The sequence below is a fragment of the Narcine bancroftii genome, chromosome 10 (genome assembly GCF_036971445.1).
Source record: "Narcine bancroftii isolate sNarBan1 chromosome 10, sNarBan1.hap1, whole genome shotgun sequence".
Classification (NCBI taxonomy): domain Eukaryota; kingdom Metazoa; phylum Chordata; class Chondrichthyes; order Torpediniformes; family Narcinidae; genus Narcine; species Narcine bancroftii.
This window is the reverse complement of record NC_091478.1, coordinates 108,694,134-108,711,397: the sequence shown is the minus strand read 5'-3', so window position 1 is coordinate 108,711,397 and position 17,264 is coordinate 108,694,134. Positions and strand designations below refer to the sequence as shown.

Below are 17,264 nucleotides of genomic sequence, written 5' to 3'. Positions count from 1 at the left end.
TAAATACACATCCCAAATCTTCAAAAGAGAAATTCAAATTTGTTCCGTGAATTCAATGTAATTATTTCGTGGGAATCAATGGCCTATTTCAGTGTGGCCATCGACCCATTCCCAAATACGCATCGGACTTCCAAGTTACTGCCACACATTTTAACCCTATAACAATTACAGCACAGAAACAGGTCACTTGGCCATTCTTGTCTGCACTGAACTAAATACTCTCCTCTCGTACCACCTCTCTGCATTCCCCTCCCCTCCAATTTTTCCTGAAATGACAAAGTGGACCCTGCCGCCACTATTTCTCCCGGAAGCTCACTCCACTCAGCCACCACTCTGAGTAAAGAAGTCCCCCTCATGTTACTTCCAAACTTTTACCTCCTGTTTCAATCTCTGAGATTTTTTCATTATTTTTTTCCTTTTGAATTGAACATTACGATATATGTTAATGCACTTTTCAAATTGTTTTACAATGTAAACAATATTTTAAAGAAAAATCTGTAGATTTCACCATCTGAGGTGGAGGAACTAAACTGTGGTTTCGGTGGGTTCATGCCCAGGGGTATTCGGATTATTTTGAACAGGACCGTCTTCCAATGTCTGCAGCAGAATTGGCAGAAAGAGGATTGGGCTGTCGGTGTCGTTGTTAATGACGTCTCATTCCAGCACAGAAACCTTCCAGTCTGTGGTGAACTGATTTTCTCATCCCACTGACAAGCACCCATTTCATATCCCTTCATACCCCACCCATCCATGCCCATATCCAAATGCTTTCTGCAGTTAAGCCATTTCTGATTCCACACATCCATAGATCCCAAGCCTTATGACTGAGTGTGTGGAGCCTATCAAATGCCTCACCAAAATGAAGACAAACCTCATCCTCTGCCAGACCTTCATCCATTCCTTTTAGTAACACTTGATGGTTGAGGTCAGGGGTCCCCAAGTGGATCAGACTGTCGACCGCCCTAATAGCATCCCTGATCCCTCATCGACCCCCACGCCTGGAATCCTGGCGCTGGATGGGGTGGGGGGAACTTCACTGCCGCATCTACTTGAGGAACAGAGAGTCCTGTGGAAAAGTGGAACCTTTCTATTATTGGCCCCGACCACCCATCCCACTTGCAGGTCCCCATCCCCAGCCCTAGCCCCCACACATCTTTTCTAATGGAATACAAGACCTCCTTTCTGAATGCCACCATTGAATACTCGTCATTTTCTAGCCCCAGCTAAAGCCAATCTCAAAGAGCAATTTGAGACTCATCTAATTTTAATTCTAAACTCAATTTCTTCATATAACCCAATAAAAATACCTTAGGATCAAGTGAAAGTTTAAATTTTAATAAGTTCCTTGATTCTATCCCAGAAAGGTTTCACATAATCAAGTCGAGTGCAAGAAAGAGCCAACTTGCTCATGGCACCTAAAGCACCGATTTACGTGAAACTCCACGAGTTCCATCTACCTACTTCCCTTGCCCATAACCCTCCCACCCCCTCGCATCCATATACTCATATAACCTCATCTTAAATGACAGAATTGACCCTGGCGCCACTTCTTCCAGTAGATCATTCCACTCAGCCACCACTCTGAGTGAAGAAGCATCCTCTTGTATTACTTCTCAAGTTTTGCCCCTTAACTTATGACCCCTTGTTCCAATCTCTGCTCCCCTTAGGGGAAAGAGCCTATTCACAGCTACTCTATCTATTCCCTTGATAATTTTAAATACCTCTATCAAATCCCCGCTCAACCCTCTACGCTCCAATGAACGAAGTCCCAGTCTACTCAATCTTTCTACGTATTCAAAATACTGCAATCCAGGCAACATTTTCGTCAAACTTCTTTGCACTCTCTCTACCTTATTGATATCCTTCCTATAATTTGGAGACCAGAAAGGCATACAATACTCCAAACCTGGCCTCACCAACACTCTGAACATCACCTCCCCAGATCCTATATTCCATGCTATGATTTATAAAGGCCAGCATACCCAAAGCCTTCTATCTCCATGGGAATCCACCTTCAAATTTAAAACTAATTTGGCAGGGGGAAGGGAACAGGACTGATAGGGAAGCAGATAGGAGAGTGAATATAGGGGTGGTTCTGTTAGACGGTGCAACAATAAGGAAAAAGGGAACTAAAAGTGATAGGAGAGTAGGGGCAAGTGCATCGAGAACAAAGGTGGAGGGAGAAAGGAGATATGTTATCAAGGTATTGTGTATGAATGCACGGAGTGTAAGGAATAAAATGGATGAGCTTGAGGCGCAAATGGCAATGGGAGGTTATGACATTGTCGGAGTTACGGAGACATGGCTGCGGGAAGGGCAGGATTGGGAAATCAATGTTCCCGGGTACACGTCCTATAGAAAAGACAGAAAGTTGGGAAGAGAGGGTGGGGTAGCTCTGTTGGTAAGAAATGAAATTCAGGCGTTTGAAAGGAAAGACATTGAAACAGGTGGGTAGAGTCTGTTTGGATAGAATTAAGAAATTGTAAAGGCATGAGGACCATAATGGGGGTCATTTACAGGCCTCCGAAAAGTAGCTCAGATATCGGTATAAATCAGGAATTAAGAGTGGCATGTCAAAGTGGTAGCAATACGGTAGTTTATGGGGGACTTCAACATGAAGGTGGACTGGGATAATCAGACGGGGGCAGGAACACAAGAGAGTGAGTTTATTGAATGTCTAGTGGCAGCTAGTAGAGGAACCTACCAGGGGGAAGTCGATTCTGGACTTGGTGCTGTGCAGCGACGCAGAGTTAATAAGTGACCTCGATGTAGGGGAGCCATTAGGGAATAGTGACCATGGTATGGTTACTTTTGAGCTGCAATTAGAAAGGGAAAAAGAAAGGAAGTCGGAAGCATCTGTACTGCAGTTAAATAAAGGGGATTATGCAGCTATGAGGGAGGAGCTAGCCAAAACAAAATGGAAAGATACACTAGCTGGGAGGACAACTGGGGAAAAATGGCAGGTATTTTTGGACATTTTTCACAGTATTCAGGACAAATTTATTCCAAAGTGGAGGAAAGGCTCTTGGAGATGCAAATGGCAGCCGTGGCTAACTAATGAAATCAAGTGCAATATCAAATCCAAAGGGAGTAAGTATAAGATAGCGAAGCGGAGTGGGAAGTTAGTGGATTGGGAAACCTTCAAGGAGCATCAGAGGGTAACTAAGAAAGTCATAAGAGAGGGGAAAATGAAGTATGAGAGGAAATTAGCAAATAATATAATGGAGGATAGCAAAAGCTTTTTTAAATATGTGAAGAGGAAGAAATTGGTTCGGTCTAAAATTGGTCCATTAAGAATGGAAAAGGGTGGAATTATTACCGGAAACAAGGAGATGGCTGAGGAATTTAACAAATACTTTGCATCGGTCTTCACCAAGGAGGATATAGGTTATGGTCAGTTAGTGGGTAGTGGTCATTTGGTATCAAGAGACTTGGGGAACTTTCCTGCGGAAGTAGGGGATCTAATGGATATCCGGATCTAGAAGCAGGAGGTTGTTAGTAAATTGTTTGGACTGAGGTCTGATAAAACCCCAGGGCCTGATGGGCTGCATCCCAGGGTGCTTAAAGAAGTTGCTATGGAAATTGTGGAGGCACTGGTCGACATTTTCCAAAGTTCCATAGATTCGGGGGAGGTCCCTGAGGATTGGAGAATGGCTGATGTGGTGCCGATTTTTAAGAAGGGAGGGAGGGAGAAAACGGGAAATTATAGACCGGTCAGCCTGACGTCAGTGGTGGGGAAGATATTGGAATCTATCATAAAAGGAGTAATAGCAGAACACTTAGGCAGAAATAATAGTATAAGGGCTAGTCAGCATGGATTCCTTAAGGGTAAGTCATGCTTGACTAACCTTCTGGAATTTTTCGAGCATGTGACAAAGAGGGTGGACTTGGGAGACCAGTGGATGTGGTGTATTTGGACTTCTAGAAGGCCTTTGATAAGGCACCGCACGGGAGGCTAGTGGGCAAGAACAGGGAGCATGGTATTGGAGGTAAGGTGCTGACATGGATAGGAAATTGGTTAAGAAATAGAAAACAAAGGGTTGGAGTAAGCGGGTCTTTTTCAGGATGGCAGGATGTGACGAGTGGTGTGCTACAGGGATCGGTATTGGGTCCTCAGTTGTTTGTAATTTATGTAAATGATTTGGATGAGGGGATTATTAATAACATGAGCAGATTTGCAGATGACACTAAACTGGGTGGCGGTGTGGGGTGTGAGGAGGATATCATGAAAATGCAGAGGGACTTGGACAGGTTGGGGGAGTGGGCTGTTGAATGGAAGATGACGTTCAATGTGAGCAAATGTGAGGTTATCCATTTTGGGGGCAATAATAGGAAAGCTGAGTATTATTTAAATGGAGACAAGCTAGGGAGTGGGGAGGTGGCAAATAGATCTGGGTGTACTTGTTCACCAGTCACTGAAGGCTAACATGCAGGTTCAGAAAGCTGTGAAATGGGCAAATGGCATGTTGGCTTTCATAAAGAGGGGATTGGAGCATAGGAACAGAGACACCCTTCTGCAGTTGTACAGGGCCCTGGTGAGACCCCACCTGGAGTATTGCGTCCAGTACTGGTCTCCAATTTTGAGGAAGGACATACTAGCTATAGTGGGTGTGCAGCGCAGATTTACAAGGTTAGTTCCAGGGATGGCGGGGTTGACATATGCTGAAAGGCTAGAAAAACTGGACTTGTATCCGATGGAGTTTAGAAGGATGATGGGGGACATGATTGAGGTCTACAAAATTATCAGGGGGATAGACAGGGTGAAGTCGGATTACTTGTTCCCAATGATGGGGGAGACGAGGACTAGAGGGCATAGTTGAAGAATACAAGGTAGGGCCTTTAGGACGGAGATGAGAAAACATTTTTTTACCCAGAGAAGTGTGAATCTGTGGAATGCTCTGCCAGAGAGGGTGGTTGAGGCAGATTCGCTGATTATGTTCAAAAGAGAGTTAGATAAGACTCTAGTGGGCAAAGGAGTTAAGGGTTATGGGGATAAGGCTGGAAAGGGGTACTGATAGTAGTGATCAGCCATGATCTGTAAAATGGTGGTCACTGAAGGCTCGATAGGCCGAAGGGCCTACTCCTGCTCCTATTGTCTATTGAACCATTCCTCCAAGATCCCTCTGTTCCTCAATGCCCTCCCCTTCACTGCATACGTCTTGGTTATTCTTCCCAAAATAAAGCACCTCACACTTACCTACATTAAACTCCATCTGCCATCTTTCCAAACAGTCCAAATCCTTTTGTAGTCCATGAAAACCCTCCTCACTCTCCACAACTCTTGAAAATAAGCAAAATGTATTACGTTATGTTAAGCTTCTCTTTGAAAATTTTAATTTCACATGCATTAAATGCGTACATAAATTTCTCATTCAAAGATAATGAAAAATTAATACATAGCATTTTTTTTAAAATCCCCCTGCCCAACAACCCAATAGAAAAGAAAGATAACATCTGGAAAGTATTTATAAAAAAATTACTAAAAAACTATCAAATAAAATCTAACAAATTTTCTTGATTTTAGGAGTCAGAAGGTTCAGGTTGGGCGATTACAACTTAATTCCTACAGTTTATAAATAGGATTCCCAAATCTTTCCAAAAATTTCAAATTTGTTACATAAATTACATGTCATTATTTCAAGTGTGGTCATGAAGACCACTGCCAGTGGGCTGATAACGCCTCAAACCGTGCATCTTGGCACCTCACAGTTTGGCGGGCAGCAACCTCCTTTGAAGAAGACCGCAGAGCCCACCTCACTGACAAAAGGCAAAGGAGGAAAAACCCAACACCCAACCCCAACCAACCAATTTTCCCTTGCAACCGCTGCAATCGTGTCTGCCTGTCCCGCATCGGACTTGTCAGCCACAAACGAGCCTGCAGCTGACGTGGACTTTTTACCCCCTCCATAAATCTTCGTCCGCGAAGCCAAGCCAAAGATTTCAAGTGTCAAGGGACTTGGGGGGTTCTCGTTCAGGAAAACATAGTGAGTGGGTAACCAGCAGGTTGGATCGGCAGGAAAAGAAAGCAATTCCTATGTTGGCCTTTGTTTCAAGGGTAGGGAGGTGTTGATGGGGCATGGGAGACACCTCATTTGGAGAACTGCGAAGTTTATCTTAAAAAGGATGTGCTGATGTTGGAGAGAGAGCAGAGATTTACCAGGATGATATATCTCCACTCTTCATTGGAGTATAGAAGAAGGAGAGGAGATCTTAGAAACCTTTCCAATGCTGAAAGGATTGGACAGTAGATGTGAATAATGTTTCCCTTGGATAAAAAGACATTGTCTTAGAATTAGAAGATACCTATTTAAAGCAGATGAGAAATTTATTTCACCAGAAGGTCATGGAATTTGTTGCTGGATTGTTGAGGGAGTTTAAGTGGGGGGGGGGGGGGGGGGCGGAATTAATAGATGTTTAATGAGTCAGGGTATCAAGGGATCAGGGCAAAACGCCAGAACTTGGAATGAGAGGCGAGAACTGTTTAGATCAGGGGATAGCAGACACAGTGGGCTGAATGGCCAACTTCTGTTCCTTGTGATTTGACACCATTTTAACTAATGTACCTTTGAGAATTTTAACATTCCTCCATATGTCCTCTGTATTTTGGATGTGAAACAACGTCTGTGCAGGAGAAGCTAGTGAGTGGCTGTGGCCAATTGCTCCTCAGACTGGAGGCCTGTGACGAGAGATGTGCCTCAGGGATAGGTGGTGGAACAATAATGTGGTGAATTGGATTCGCAAGTTTGCAGGTGACACCAAGAACGGAGGAGTTGTGGACAGCCAGGAAAGCTTGCAGAAGGATCTGGACCAGCTGGAGAAAGGGCAGATGGAATTTAATGCAGACAAGTGTGAGGTGTCACATTTTGAAGGGCAAACCAAGAAAAGATAGACACGGTGAACGGTCGGGCACTGAGGAGTGAGGTTGAACAGAGGGACATGGTAAACGGGTGTCATTCCATGCAAGTGCTGTCACAGGTGGATTTGGGCGGGAATTGAAGATACCCAAGTTAACTAAAATTGAAAATTATAAATGGGGCCAAAAAAGGGATCTATTTCAGAAATGTTTGTGACAACAGAAAATGGCTAAACCAATGGGAGATTCTTCTTTAGAATTAACCCAAGAAGAATGGACTACTTACTATGTGTGAAGATGGTGGATTAAATTGATTAATGTGCGATATAATTGGGTGAATTATAATTTTTTTTTACATCAGTTGTATTTAACTCCAGGAAAAAAAGATAAGGATTTAGTCATTCAGATTTATGTTTTCATTGTGGGATTCAAATTAATACTTTTTTTTGTCTGTCTGGTTGTGTGATAAAGTTAAGCCTTTGAGGATTTATTTGAAACTACTTTAAAGAAACTCTTTTTATGTTCGATCCACTGCTTTTTCTAATGCGGTATATTACAACTTTGTGGGGGGGCTGGTAGTCATGGTGGGGAGCTGGCTGATGGAGGACCTCAGTTTTCTTCAGGCTGACTTCCAGGCCAAACATTTTGGCAGTTTCCGCAAAGCAGGACGTCAAGCGCTGAAGCTGAAGCGGGCACACAAAACTCAAAACGGTCAACCAGTTTACCTATCTCGGCTGCACCATTTCATCAGATGCAAGGATCGACAATGAGATAGACAACAGACTCGCCAAGGCAAATAGCGCCTTTGGAAGACTACACAAAAGAGTCTGGAAAAACAACCAACTGAAAAACCTCACAAAGATAAGCGTATACAGAGCCGTTGTCATACCCACACTCCTGTTCGGCTCCGAATCATGGGTCCTCTACCGGCACCACCTACGGCTCCTAGAACGCTTCCACCAGCGTTGTCTCCGCTCCATCCTCAACATCCATTGGAGCGCTCACACCCCTAACGTCGAGGTACTCGAGATGGCAGAGGTCGACAGCATCGAGTCCACGCTGCTGAAGATCCAGCTGCGCTGGATGGGTCACGTCTCCAGAATGGAGGACCATCGCCTTCCCAAGATCGTATTATATGGCGAGCTCTCCACTGGCCACCGTGACAGAGGTGCACCAAAGAAAAGGTACAAGGACTGCCTAAAGAAATCTCTTGGTGCCTGCCACATTGACCACCGCCAGTGGGCTGATAACGCCTCAAACCGTGCATCTTGGCGCCTCACAGTTTGGCGGGCAGCAGCCTCCTTGGAAGAAGACCGCAGAGCCCACCTCACTGACAAAAGGCAAAGGAGGAAAAACCCAACACCCAACCCCAACCAACCAATTTTCCCTTGCAACCGTTGCAATCGTGTCTGCCTGTCCCGCATCGGACTGGTCAGCCACAAACGAGCCTGCAGCTGACGTGGACTTTTTACCCCCTCCATAAATCTTCGTCCGCGAAGCCAAGCCAAAGAAAGATATTACAACTTTAACAACGGGATTAAGAATCGATAAATCTCAAATTGAGTTTATTCAGTTAGTATTAGCAGTGGCCAGTAAATGCATTGCGATGACGTGGAAAATTATGTTTGGTGTTTTCATTCTGCCACAACAAATTGGTATGATTTTTCTCTCCCTCAGTCGAGGGAGTTTGGGGGGGGGGGGGGAATTATGGGGAGGGGGGATGGAATATAATTTTTTTTGGGAGGTTGGTTTCTTTTGTTTACTATTTATTTTATATATTCATAAATAAAGTTTAAAAAAAGATACACAACCAGTGTTTCAGGCTTGAGCCCTTTATCAGGGCTACGAGTATCTGTACTTATAAGGTTCACTGCTTGATCAGCTGAGCTTCTCCAGCATTTGTGTCCTTACAGAATTTAGTTGAGTTACTATATGTGGACATCAGGACATTTTTTTCACCCTTAAACTGTCCATCCACACAGACAGGAACTTGAAACATTTCTTCTTTTTCACACAAATACTCCCATTTGGTGAAGTGTGTGGAATATTAGCTGTAGAATATCTTGTTCTGGGAATTATGATGAAGAAACCATTACACAGACTTTGCCAGAAAGCTGGGAAAGAGAGTTAAAAAGCACATTCCAGACAGGAATCAATTCTCACCTCCTCTACTGAGCCATACATATCCAAATGCCTGCCTGATCTTCAAAACAATGGTGCTAATTGTTAGACCTGATCCAAAGGCTGCAATAAGCCCCCAGCACCACTCAGACCCTGAATGGCATTGTTTCTGCTTTGAAGTGAAGAATTTAAGACTGCTATGAAATTAAGACACTTGGGTAAATTGGAAACCAGAAATCAGGCAGGCAGAGGATTACTAATGTGAACTGTTGGAATCTAGGGGTTAAAACATTATGAAAGAAATGATTAATTAATAATTTTATATTTACTGCATGGTTCAGGGAAAAAGAGGAATGTGATTAAGTGGCAATCACATCATGGAGCAAAGTTGGCTGAGCAAAATTGTCTGCTCCCAAATACAGGGAGAGGAAATGCACAAAATGATTTAGGAGGAATGCTCAAACTGAAGGAGGTGGTGAGTAGCACAGGAGACACAGGCCAGACCAGAACAAAGAATGGCCTGCAAGAAACAAAGGGAATGGAAAACCAGTCCAGGAGGAAGATTAAGGCATGAGGAGGTGTTAAAGAGAACAGCAGAAATTGGCCAGACAGGAACAGAATGGTGATTAGAAATATCTGGGGATGAATTAATTTCTAATCCAATCAACAGGATAGTCTGGCCTGGAGGATTAAGATGGGAGTGCTACACCCCAGATATCTGCAAAACAGGAGATGACTTGTGATAACCCTTAGGAAAAAAACATCTAGCAAAGGAAGCCAACTTTTGTTCTGTATGATAAGGTTGATCTATATAAACTGAGCCAACTGGACAATAGGAGTCAGTCTTGAGGAATAGCTCACTGTGCAGGTGACCTATGAACTAACGACTGATCCAGAGCTCTGTTAAGTTTTATTCTTGTGCTGTGTAATAAATTGACTGTTGAACCGAATACCTTCTCCTATCACTTCATTCAAAGAACACGCTGGACTCAGACCACACATAGACTAAATTAAGAGTAAAGTAAAGCCAGAGTCCGACAGAACTGTGAGCAACTCTTCCAGACTCCTGTTGATTTTTTTGTGTTCCCTAACCCTAACTGGTACATGAGATTAGATGACCAACAAGAAGTCCTTTCCATGTCTTTAGGAAGAGGATATGCAAAATGTAAAACACAGTGGCAGATAGAACAGTAACAGGTCATAACAAGCCCTGACCATCTGAAACAGGTCATGGGAATATAAATTTATTCAGTAATGTAGAAATGACTGCAAAAGCTGAGAAATTAGGAATTCATCAATTGAGGCAAAGATGGGATGGAGATTTGAACAGCAAAAATGGACTGATCGTTATAAATGAGATACAGACTGGTTCAATACAATTTTATTCACCAGACACCTCAAAAGAAAATTAATGGAATCGGATTTGTTTCACATGTTAACAAGTCATTTGTACTTTCCTGCATTTGACTTGGCAATGTCCTAAAGTTGGGCCGCTTGGTTGAAAATAAGTATTTTTTGAAAATTCCCACAGGATCCATTCGAAAGAGATGTGAAGGAATTAAATTTAAATTAAAACTGAATATTTATCAGGTTTAAATTGCTGCAAATTGGACAGCTAGAAAGTGCGTGGCCATATCTTGCAAACTGGCTGAGGTTCGGAGCTGTTCACCACAAGAAAATAATGTATAATTCACGAGATGAACATTCTATCTTTGGAGTCCACATTTCCTAAAGGTGGGTTGAAGTGAAGTTTTGAAATATGCACAATATTATGGTTAAAAAAAACCTGTTGAAGATCTCTGGTCCCTCATATGTGATGTGGAGAGGGAGGGTCTGGGTTGATCTCGATTTGTATTAATCAACCACATGTATCGGGATTTGAATTATATCCTTGTAAAATTAACACATTTATTATGGCTTGAACTCTTAAAAATTAATTTCAAAAAAACCCCTGACCCACACAAATGCCCCTGTTCACCTTGCCATTTTGTAAAAGGTGATAGGGGGAAAATCCTGATACAGGGACAGATTTGAACCTGGATCACTGTCACTTTCTGCTAAACATGCCAAAATCAAAATTCGACTGACTGTCCTGCAATATTACACACACGTAAGGTAAGATGGTTACATCAGCAAAAATTAAATGAAATGCTTCTTACAGTCAAGAGCAAAAGAATTCCCTGCAGCCTCCAACCCAGCCCTTGCCCACAAATAAAACCCCCACCCCCCATTCTGGGATCAAACCATCAGCAGCGTCCACTTCAGAGACAAACCTCAGCCACAAACATCCCAAAACCATCATCCCAAGACAAGAGCTAAAGTTGCAGGCACCGTAAACCACACACATTAAAGCAACACATTTCTCTGGCTCAATACCCACGAACCACATGGAACACCAGTTTGCAAACGACCCACAAACACCGGATTCCTTTCACCCCAACAACTCAAAGAACCACCCCAGAAAAAGCAGCCACAGTAAAACCAGGCTTCCTACCTTCCTCTGATGGCAGCATCACCTCATCTCTGCCTGAAAGCTGCAAGTGACGAGAGTGGGGAAACTCTCCTGTTTTAAACCCTGAGCTGGAATCTGGAGGACAATTAATTCAGGTGTGAAATATCTCAGTAAATTGTGGCTGGCCCTTTAAACAAGGCCCATCTCCGCCCTTCAAGAGAGCTGCAATTAAGGGAATAGCACCTTTTTAATTTGGAGATGGGAGTTAAAACAGTTTTCTCACCTGTGGCATTGAGATGTTTGAGGAGATGATACTTCTAGATAGGGGAGTGTTAGAGCTTTATGAGAGATTTGTTTGTTTTTGGGGCTTGTCCTTTCAATTTTGGTTTGAAAGCCTTTTGTGGTCTATGACAGCTGAAAACTTTAACAATGCAAACTAGGGTTTTCTTTGATCCTGATGGTTGTGCAGCAGTTCAAACTTCTCAAATGCAGAATTTGAGCTGTTTGCTCTCCCAGTGCCCTAGAGCATTGGTTTGGGAATATTTATGCCACAGGTGGTGTTATGGTCCTGTTAAGTCAATGACTCTGGATCAAATCTGGCCCCGTCTGCAAGGGGTTTGTGTGTTCACCCACTCTTCAGTGGAGGTGGCAGGTTAACAGGGGTTTGTGGGGGGGAAAATCGCAGGTGAATGAGGGGGCATGCACAGAGCTGGTGGGGTGAATAGGAGTGTGAGGCAGTTGTTGGCGAAGGGGAGTGTGTTGCAGGGATGTGGAGCTGAGGACTCTCCATCCAATCTCAGACCAGAGGGAAACAGGATTCTTATCGTGCTCACAAATTCCTTCGTCACTCCTCAAACGATGATCAGTATTCTGACTCAAGCGTTTTCTGGCCCTGTGACGACAAGCGGGCCTAATGTTCCAATGGCAAATGAGGCAGGGAGGATGTTTCCTATCATAGAGGTAGTAAAAGTTCCATTAGAGAGGAATACATTGCCTTTAACTGATAACGCGGTGGGGTCTCGGTACATTTGGTGATGTCTGGGATCTCTCTATCAATATAAAAAATAAAAATCAAGGCTGGATCTCTCTGTGGGGGGGGGGGGGGGGGGGGTGTCTAATATTTGCTTACATCATCATCTAATTCAACCCAACTGGCAGTGCAGGCTTTGTTCCCCAAGGTGTCCGTATTGGCTGTCCATGGACCATCTCTGTCCCAACGCAGTCCTCAGTGTCACTTGCATTTAAATCAATGATGCCATCAGCACCTTTTGGCCAATTTTAGCTGTGTTTACTCAGTCAATCTGGCCAGTTTAGTTTTTCATTCAGTACTGGTGTCTGGGGTTAATGGGAGTAGTGGAAGATTGCTAATTCCTGAAACAATTCTTCATTTATCTTATTTTAAAACGATTATTTAATTTCACATTTGCATTAAAAACAAATTTTTTTTTTTGAAATATCATCAAATGAATGCATAGTGATTTAAAAAATTAACCCCTTGTCTTGGGATGATGGTTTTGGGATGTTTGTGGCTGAGGTTTGTCTCCGAAGTGAAGGCTGCTGATGGGTTGATCCCAGAATGGGGGTGGTGGGGGGTGTTTGTGGGCAAGGGCTGGTTTGGAGGCTGCAGGGAATTCTTTTGCTCTTGACTGCAAGAAGCATTTCATTTAATTTTTGCTGATGTAAAGAAAAAAAGAAAAAACATCTGGATAGTATTTATAAAAATTTACCAAACCTTTCAAATAAAACCTAACATCTTAATTTTCTTGATTTTAGGAGTCGGAAGGTTCATGTTGGGTGATTACAACTTAATTCCTACAATTGGTAAATACACATCCCAAATCTTCAAAGAAATTCAAATTTGTTCCGTGAATTCGATGTAATTATTTCAAGTTGGATACAATGACCTATTTCAGTGTGGCCATCGACCCATTCCCAAATACGCATCGAACTTCCAAGTTACTGCCACACATTTGACCCCTATAACAATTACAGCACAGAAACAGGTCATTTGGCCCTTCTCGTCTGCTCTGAACTAAATACTCTCCTCCAGTACCACCTCTCTGCATTCCCCTCCCCTCCAATTTTCTCTTAAATGACAAAATGGACCCTGCTGCCACTATTTCTCCCAGAAGCTCACTCCACTCAGCCACCATTCTGAGTAAAGAAGTTCCCCCTCATGTTACTTCTAACAAGACCTCTTGTTTCAATCTCTCCCACTTGCAATGGAATTGCCTATCCACATCAACTCTATCCATCCTTCTTGTAATTTTAAATAGTCTACCAAATCCCCTCTCGGCTTTCGAGTTGACAGTAATGCAGTCATGGATGGTCGGGTGAATTCTCTTGGGAAAGAGTTCATAGTGGCTCAAAAGTGCCTGATTAGATGGAAGGAGAGCTGCCACTGAATGTTGCATGTATTTGGTTCTGGGTTTCGAAGGTACCTCAGATCTGTCTCTTTTGTACTCAGTCTGAAAGTCATTTCTGATCTTCTTTGGAATTAGACCAGTTTCAATTAAGCAATGCTGAAGATTTTTGGTGGTGGGGGGGTGGGGGAATTAAGCATTGCATTAAATGAAGCTGCGGCTGGTCATCATTAAATGTCTGATCTGCAGTCCAAGTCTGGTGAGCTTTCTGGGATGGGCTAACGTTCCAGGCAACTCCTTCGTCACACAACAGGATTCAACATTTAATAGGACAGGGGATAGGGGAATAATCTGGGGCTAAGTTCCATATGTGTTTTGAGTTGATCTGATATAGTTCATAAAGCCCATTGGATTTTGACTTCTGTCGGGAGCACAGTGGGCTATGAACAACATTTCTTGTTGTTTTCAGAGTATATCTTTCCCCTGGTTTATAATTCTTTGTATGAATCATTTTTTTACTCCTGTCCAAGTTAGTAACAGGAAACACTGTGGGAGTGGGACGCTGTTTCATCGCTGGTAAAGTCCAACAACTGGTGAAACATTGACATGGTTGAAGCTCTCTTGAAGGCAGGTTTCCAATTACTGCAGGTAACTTTCAGTTCAAGATCTTTCATCCCATCTTCCTCACTCGTGCACAGTGTCACAGCCACCATTGATGGAGGGAGGAAAGTTGGTTTGAAATTGAGCAAATTGTTTACATCAGAGCCAAGTCTGAAACCACCTTTTATTGAACCAAGTGAGATGCAGGACTGGTCACGTGGCTGCTGGGGAGCACATGCAGATAGCCTTGTCCACAAGGAATCTTTTGAGTCCTCATTCTCAACATAGGGTGGCAGTGTCCTAGGGTCTCCTTCTTTCGCCTTGTCTTCCTTAATCATCTGGAACCTGATTTCTTTCCCCTCTCATTCAGCCTGCGTTATTTTCTGCATCGCCTCCCTGTTACTCCCTTGCTTTCTGTTCCCTTCATTTTCTCCCTCATCATTAATTTTAGCAAAGATGACTGGCTTGGTTTAGTCTGAAACATGTATGAGTTTCAAGTGGAACATTTAAAGTGGGCTCAGTGCTGTTCAGAAATATTAGCAGAACAGAGGGTGACACCAGTCACTAATGGATAGAAGAGAAAAAGATCCCCCTCTCTTTGGTAAGGTCGTGGGCAAGAGACCTAAGAGAGGAACGAGTCTGAATAAACATCTTTCCTGATTAACTGTGTCCGGTGCATTGATTGAGTGGTGCTGTTGCAGCAGACCCCACTCTTATCCATAATTGATTGGAAACTAATCTATGGTCACTGGACCCAAAATGTTCACATACACGTTTTACCTCTCTAACCATTACAGCATCGAAATAGGCCAACTTCCTAAGTAACATAAAAAATAAAGAATTTGGAATTGACTTGGAGGATGCACAAAAAAGATTTGTTAAGATAGCCCTAGCTGTAGCAAAAAAATGTATTATGTCAACCTGGAAATTGGAAGATAATTTGAAAATACAACAATGGTATATAGAAATGAATAAATGTATTCCATTAGAAAAAATAACATATAGTTTAAGAAATAATATTGAAATATTCGAACAAGTATGGGAGCCTTACATTAAATACAATAGCGAAAACCTACCGGGAACAAACATTACCTAAGTTGATGGAAGGAGAAGAGAAGAAAAGAATGGACTCAGTAGAATTTCTGGTGTATTTTTGTTGAATGACAACATTGTCTAACTGAATTAATGCAACCTAGATTGTATAACTAAAATGGATGAGAGGGGGGGGGGGATGGGGGGGTGGCTTGGGAGGAGGGAGGGGGGAGGGAGAAAAAGTCACTGTAAATGTGTGGAAAAGAAAAAGTGTATATCATGGCTATTGTGATTTATGGTGTGAAAAATAAAAAATTTAAAAAAAAAAAAAAAAAAATAGGCCAACTTGGCCCTTCGAGTCCACGCCGAACACTTTGTCCTACCTCATCCCATAGACCTACACTCGCCCCTTGACCCTCCATTCCTTTCCTGTCCAAATACATATCCAACTTCTCCTTAAGTGCTAATATTGAGCCTGCCTCCTCCACTTCATCTGCAAGTCCATTCCACACACCCACCACTCTGAGTGAAAGTCCCCCCTCACATTTCCTCTAAACTTTTGCCCCTTTCTCTCAACCCACGTCAAATCTATACCCCAATAATTTTAAATACCTCAACCCAATCCAACCTCAACCTTTTATGCTCTGCAGAATAAAAATCTTGCTTAATCTTTCCCTATAACTTAGACCTGTGGTTTTCAAAATGCTCCCAAACTCAAATTCCACTTGAAGCAATCCCTACACCAGAAGTGCTCTGTGATTAGTCAGGGATTGATTCAGGTGCTATGAAAGGAACCATCTACATCCTACAGGATGGAGCGCCAGAATAACGTACATAGTTGAAGAAATTAAATTCCAAGACTTTGCTCTGCAAAGTGTTTCAACTTCAAAAGTACAGCCCCTCATGGCCAATCCCGGGAATTTACTGGGACAGGGTCCAGTGGAAAAGGGACACTGTCCAAATGCCAGTGTCAAATGATGTCATTTCACGCCACCTCTACCGCTACTCATATCCTTGGCGTTTGCCGATGTCGGCCTGATGGTAAAACCAGTGGAACAGAGACAGCAGAGAATCACCCGTTTCCAGTCGAAGGCAGAACACTCCGCTCCCCGGGGATGAGTTGTGTTCAGTGGGAAAGCAATCTTGTGTCCCAGTGGAAATGGCACCAAGGGCTTCCTAACCTGAGACACTGCATGGCCAATGAACTGGGATTCCCGTGGAAAAAGGGTTTCAGACTGCTTTGTAAAATCTGCATGCAGTGTTTCAACCGAAATCCAGCAACACTAACATGAGGCTGCTTTGTGCTATGTTGGGCAAAATGCGTGCGCAAAATTTGAAAATAGCGCACGGAAAGGCTGCTTCGGAAAGGAGAATGCAAATCAGAAACAAGCTGCTTTGAAATAGGTGGGTTAAGTTTTCAAAATAAAATCCAAGCCGACACTTGGCAAAAAAGTTGATGAAAAATGCATAATAAAGCATTTTTGTCTCACCAAATGTGCTGCAAAGTTTCAAGCATGAAACACTGCAACAAAGGGTGTTTCACAGATAGGGTACATGGGTTTTTGAATTTTTTTTACATCAATATACATATCAAAATTTTCCAAATTATAACTTATTTTAAACAAAACTGCAACCTCTTCCCTCCTTCCCAGTACAAACCCATACACTGACAGGGCTGACAACTGGGTTCCTCAAGAAAATTTTCATTGGTGAGGTCATTTATTTTTATAATAGAAGCACCTTTTTTATATTTGGGCCCATACGTTGTCCAGATATGGTTGCTATATTTTTGTAAATGTTATATTTATTCTTTAGATTGTGATTTTTGTTTCATGGGTAAAAA

The 17,264-nt window shown here is 42.8% G+C and overlaps 1 long non-coding RNA gene across 1 annotated transcript in view; it reads right to left on the bottom strand.

Annotated features, from left to right (window-relative positions):
* Positions 1 to 819: 819 nt before the first annotated feature.
* LOC138744052 (uncharacterized) overlaps positions 820 to 17,264 on the bottom strand; it is a 50,334-nt gene continuing 33,889 nt past the window's right edge. Inside the window, exons 4-5 of the long non-coding RNA XR_011345235.1 lie at positions 5,198 to 5,280; positions 820 to 1,045 (exon numbers count right to left, since the gene is read on the bottom strand). This is a non-coding gene — a long non-coding RNA (uncharacterized lncRNA). The remainder of the gene's footprint in view (positions 1,046 to 5,197; positions 5,281 to 17,264) is intronic.